This window comes from Lactuca serriola, chromosome 1, assembly GCF_051521515.1.
Source record: "Lactuca serriola cultivar US96UC23 chromosome 1, Lser_US96UC23_V15, whole genome shotgun sequence".
NCBI lineage: Eukaryota > Viridiplantae > Streptophyta > Magnoliopsida > Asterales > Asteraceae > Lactuca > Lactuca serriola.
Window position 1 is genome coordinate 127,680,833 of NC_136408.1, and position 6,000 is coordinate 127,686,832.

The window sequence follows — 6,000 nt, forward strand, 5'->3', positions numbered from 1 at the left end:
AAGGAGTCGGCTCGATCGCAGCGCATCACACTATGTTTTCCAGACATGAGATCCTTGGGATCACACTCTGATATGGTTTTTATGATGACACATTTTGATTATTGACACATTGGTTTTGACATGATATGTCATTATGAATGTTTCTACACTGATTGTTTTATGTTATAACTTATTTAAAAATGAAATTTTTGACCTTGAATTTTGGGATGTTACATCTTGGCCCTTATAATCATAAAGTTCTAGCTTTTAAAATGATAATGCATTTCCCTTGCCTAGAATCTCTTCTTTAGCTTGATTTGGGTCATTATCACCTTGCATGTACATAAAGTTCGCAACTTTACGTAGAAGCATGCCCTACAAGCTTAGATCTGCAGTATGGAGCCATTTGCATGGCTTAAAAAGCATCTGTATGGATGAAGGATTGAAGGGACTCATCAAGTTGCATGGTCTACTCGACGAGTCATATGAAGATGGTCCTGAACTCGACGAGTTGGATGAAGAACTCGGCGAGTCCGATAAAGATTGTCATAGACTTGGCGAGTCAGCAGAGTGACTCGATGAGTCGGTTAGGGTTTTCCCAACCATTGGATGCGCATGAACTTGTCGAGTTGCAAGGGGGAAAATTCGACGAGTGGCCAAGGAGCTTTGACTATGAGCCTTAGGAACTCGACGAGTCACTCTGGTGACTCGGCGAGCAACGAGCTATGCAAGGAACTCGGCGAGTGGCTGGTTGCACTCGACAAGCTCAGGTCAACATGGACTGTTGACCTTGGCAGTTGACTTTGACCTTGACCAAGGGTTGACCAATAGACTTCTGGGGGTATCTGGGAAATTATGAACCTTGTGATGTGTTGGATATAGGTGTTGGAGTTCGTGACAGTGATTCAAGAGTCGATCATTCTATTTCCAGTCGGCAGTTGTAAGGTGAGTTATCCTCACTATACTCAAGGGTCTAAGGCACCAAGGCCTTCCCTTTGGATTGTTCTTTGGTTATGTTATGCAAGTATGATCTATTAGATCGGTATCATAGAGGGTAAGATAATATGACATGGTATGTGGTATGATCTATTAGATCGGTATCCTAGAGGGTAGGATAATATTATATGGTATGCAGTATGATCTGTTAAATCGGTATCCTGGTAAAAAGGATGGTATTATGTGCTATATGGTATGATCCGCTAGATCAATTATTGTATATAGACTATTATGTGATTATCTGTCATATGTGCACATTTTGGTTTAGCGGTTGAGGCTTAACTGCTTTATGTGAAAGCCAATACACCTAGGCATTCCAATCGGTTGGTTGTGGGCTATGAGTATTCCATCTCGAGGATGATTGGACTCATAGTACGTGGGCATTCCAATTTGTTGGTTGTGGGCCTGGGGTATTCCATCCCGAGGATGATTGGACCCGTAGTATGTTGGCATTCCATCCCGATGGTTGAGGGTGTGGGGTATTCCAACCGATGCTTGACTGGACCCATAGTATGTTGTTTATGATTATCTGTTTATTGTTGTGGTATGGGTTTTTTGGGGAGCTCACTAAGCTTTTGGGCTTACAGTTTCAGTTTATTGTTTCAGGTACATTAGGGGATCGCGACAAGGCAAAGGCGTGATCGTACAGATCCTCACAATTTTTTTTTGGTTTCTGGGAAAACTCTGATATAGAATATTTTGGAAACAAAAATTGTAATAACCATTGATTTTAAATGTTTTTGAAAGTTTAAAATTGGCTTGAATTTTATGGGTGCTACATTTTTCCAAAAAACGGTCCATTTTTCTGCAACTAAACGCACCCTTATCATCTGATTTTATTTTCATTGTTTTTTCCTTTTTGATTTTGCATTTAGAATCTTGATGGTCGTCTCACTTATATTTAGTTGGATGGTGTTGACGGTGAAGTAACCACATACCCTGATGTTGCATTTCATCCAAGAAGGGAGGTTAAAGCATAAATTTCTACAAACAACTAAAGAATGAAATATAGTTTAATTTTTGGTATGTATTTATCTGGATGTTTATTTTTTGTTTTAAACTGTTTTGTGATAGATCTTTGAGTCCATGTTTTTCTCTGTGTGTGTCTTTAATGGGCTATTTGATCTTGTAGACTAAAAGTTTTTACCTACTTTTGTTGTTTTTCTTAGGAATAAAGAAAATAAGGAGTCTTGCAATAAAATTTCTATCGTCAGATGGTGGTGAGGATCTTGATCAAGAAGTGTATAATGGTAATTTTACTTCCAAATTAAGGAGTTCATAGCTTAAGAGGAAATTGAAGAACATATAGGTGGATGTTCGAATCATTTATGATGAAGTTACTAACAAATTAGTCCAACAAAAGAAGATCAATTGTTATTTGTTTCAAAAGTTCTTGATTAACTTTAATTGGAACTTCATCATGTTGTTGGTAGACTAATTAGAGATTTCTGCAATTACCTATTTAATACCAAGGTACAACTGTTTAAGCATTAGTTATGCATTAATTATTTGTATGTTACACCTCATTAAATAATTGGGTAAAAAGACGTTCTTCTTTTCTAAATCCAAAAAATTAACTATTGTGAGACAATTATGCTTTAATATCAAGGTTTCCCTAATTGTTTATTATGTTTGTTTAAAGCTAACGGTTTTGGAATAATAATAACAAGAGATGGTTACACATGGACGAATGTATTGTTACCCTGGAATGACATGGCTGATGCTGATTAGTGCTTTGGCTTCTATATATGCAAATGCTTCTGATAAAGAGTAAAGAACAGTAAGCCCTTTCTAAAGTCTGTGTAATGTGTTATGTTTTTTCTGAGTATGCGACTGTATATGGTTGTTTGTGTGGGAGTGTGTGACTCTGTGTATGAGTCTTTTCAAATAAAAAATGGGTTTAAGAGAATGAAAACTGAAAGTAATTAAAACCTTATATTATGAACGTTCAGTATTGGGTATACTTTCCAAACAAGAACCGAATTATAGCATTGTACTTTCAAAGTACAATGCTAAATGCTTTAATAGAGAGAAAATTTAAAATATTAAAAGAAATCTTATAGCATTATACTTTCAAATTTGGTTTTATAAGAATCAACATTGTGTGTGGCAGTCTATGCAAAGAAATGGAAGTTACTTGTTATTTCTTTCTAATGGATGAATTTAAGCTATTATTTATTTCATTTAATTTGGGTTATATGCAAGAAATAGAAACTTACTTTAATAACTTTATCTATTTGTACATGATAACATCATACTCCCATTTCTTTCTATTTCATGTGTTTTTACATTATAACATTAAAAGTAGGATGCTATATAAGTAAATTAGATGAAAGTAAGATGCTATAATGAAACATTAATTCTTTTTTGGTTTAAATGGGGTGTTCGGTGAATGTTTTGAAATGCAAACCTTAAATAAGCAACTTATTGGAAGTGTGATGCTTTAATAACAAAAAAGCAAAAGTTTAGAAAATTTTGGTTTTGGGAATTTAAAGACTAATACATATCATTTTAATTTCTAAGTTTTCATTAGTAGGATATTGTATTATCGAAGCAATAGTTGTAGTAGGTGCTAGATTTCTTTTCAACATAAGCTTTATAAATGTAATCTACTCAAGGGCGAGTCTATGTGAAAGTAAGGTGGGTCCAATGACCCACCTATTTTTTTTATTTTAGCTAAAGTTTATATTGAAATTTTTAGTGACATATCTTTAAAAGAAATTAGGACCTATCTTACCTATAAAATCTTTGAATTTCTATAGAAAATTTTTTAAAGAAAAATTAACGAACCATATAATATTTTATTCTAGACTCGTCACTGAATCTACTTTTACTTTTTTTACATGGATTATTTTTTAGTCTTCGTAATTGTAATTTTAACTCAATCATGTAAACTAATCTTCAAAGAGGTATATACAGGTTAAGCCAATTTATAAATAGCTTCAAAAAGAATGGGTATGTTTTAGTGTTTCTTATAGTATATTTGAATCCCACGTAATTGGGATTTTTTTGCAAAATTTGGCATCCATGAGAATGCATTTAATAATAGAAATTATCTAAGCGTACGGTGATGAAATAAATTAATAAGTCAAGATTAGAGACCGGCTTCAGAATCTGTGCTTTAAAACTTCCGATCTGTCTAGGGATGTCAAAAAAATTTCGTGGGACCCCGATCTTGTGTGGGTCCCGTCCTGTTTGGGGTATTTTTTGAAAAATAATCGGGGACAGAGCGGGAGCGGGGATGGGGGCATGGTTAACCCTCGTTTTAATTTCGGGGGCGAGGGTGAGGGTTAGCAGTCCAATCCCAAAACCCCCATGGGGGCTTGTTAATAAAATATATATATTTACATATATTAATTATACAAATATAATAAAAACTAAAATGATTTTTACGTACTAAAATTCAACAAAAACATGTTTTTAAAATGTTTGTAACATGTAAAATTATACTATAAATAACTATTTATTACCCAAAAAATAGTTTCTTTTAGCATAAACAAGAACTTCTTTTAGCCCAAATAAGATAGCCCAAAATCAATCGGGGGCGGCGGAACGTGGGCAAGGGTGGTGGTGAGGGAATGGGAGAATTTTGGGGGCGGGGGCGGGGGATGCAATCCCCGTCCCGTTTGCCCCCGTTGACATCCCCATTATCTGTCAATCTAATGTATAAGTGGAATTTAAAATATGAAGGGGAGGGGGGTAGTGTAGATGGTTATATTATTTTCAGTAGTTATAACATATTTTATTATTATATATATAATAAATTGAGCGGCACCTTACCAAAATTACATTTTTGCCCTTTCACATTTCGCCACCAAACTCTTCCATTTTTGGACTTTTGACACTTTATTTTTGTTTTTGATCCGCTGCCGCTCTTTCCTCCAATAAAATTGTTCACCGCCATTCACAAGCGTGATAAAGTTCTCCACCGCCATTGACCAGCGTCTTCGTATACCCAATTTCATACATAGCTTTTCCACTTTCTTCTCTCTCGCCGAAAGTCTGTTCCAGAGGAAAGCAACTATACCTCTGCCTCTGCTTCCTCTCCCATGTGTCTGTAACTACCGTGCAATGTGTCTGGAATTTCCGTTGTTTGGGCTCCAACTGTGTCACCACCCAAAACCAAGAACGGCCGAAACGTTCTGGGGTGGAGGACGTCATGTAAAGTATCACAACAGTGCAAAGTAGTAAACAAGCAACAACGTCATCTATTGCATTAATAGTAATATATTAATACATGTGTGTTCTTTCATTGAATAAGACACCAAAATAAATAATCAAAATAAAAGACGAGTCTTGACTGCTCCGTCTTCTCAAAACCCGGTCATCGTACCTGTCTACTGGTGACCTTAGAATTCAACTTATTTTGAAAGTGTAGATCAGCATTTAAGCTGGTGAATTCATAAGTATTTTAGTATCACTGATTTGTAAAGTTTTAAAGAAAAGACTTGTAAATGTTCAATGAAAAAGTTTGTATAAGTATGAAAACCCTAGAAAATCCAATATTTCCTATTAGTAGAAAATGTAGTCTTCTACCAAGACCCGACTGTTTTGAAGGTATGCTTCTTTGTAAGAATGACGGTTTTTCCCATGTATAACTATTATCATAAAATATAGTCTACCTCATCGTTTATGTGAATGTATCACAAAATAAAGGTAATAAGGAAATTGTATAATCCTTGAAATCGTATCCATTTGTCTAGGATAAACACGACGCGGTAAATCGCCGAACAGTACAAGCGAGAACATCCATAGATGAACACACATGTTGTAGCTAGTAGCCAGGTGTAGGATGGTCAGTCCGTAGTGAGTAGTGTATGTATGTACTAGCGTAGTGTATGTCTTCCCTGATCCTCATCATAGTAAGTTCTCTAGTATAGTATATAGTGTGTATGAATAGTATGTACTAGTGTATGTTCTCTTTGTCTCTCATTTTAGTACGTTCGATTGTATAGTGTAATGTACGTATTAGAGTAGTGTGTGTATTAGTGTAGAGTAGGTATTAGTGTAGTGTATGTATTAGTG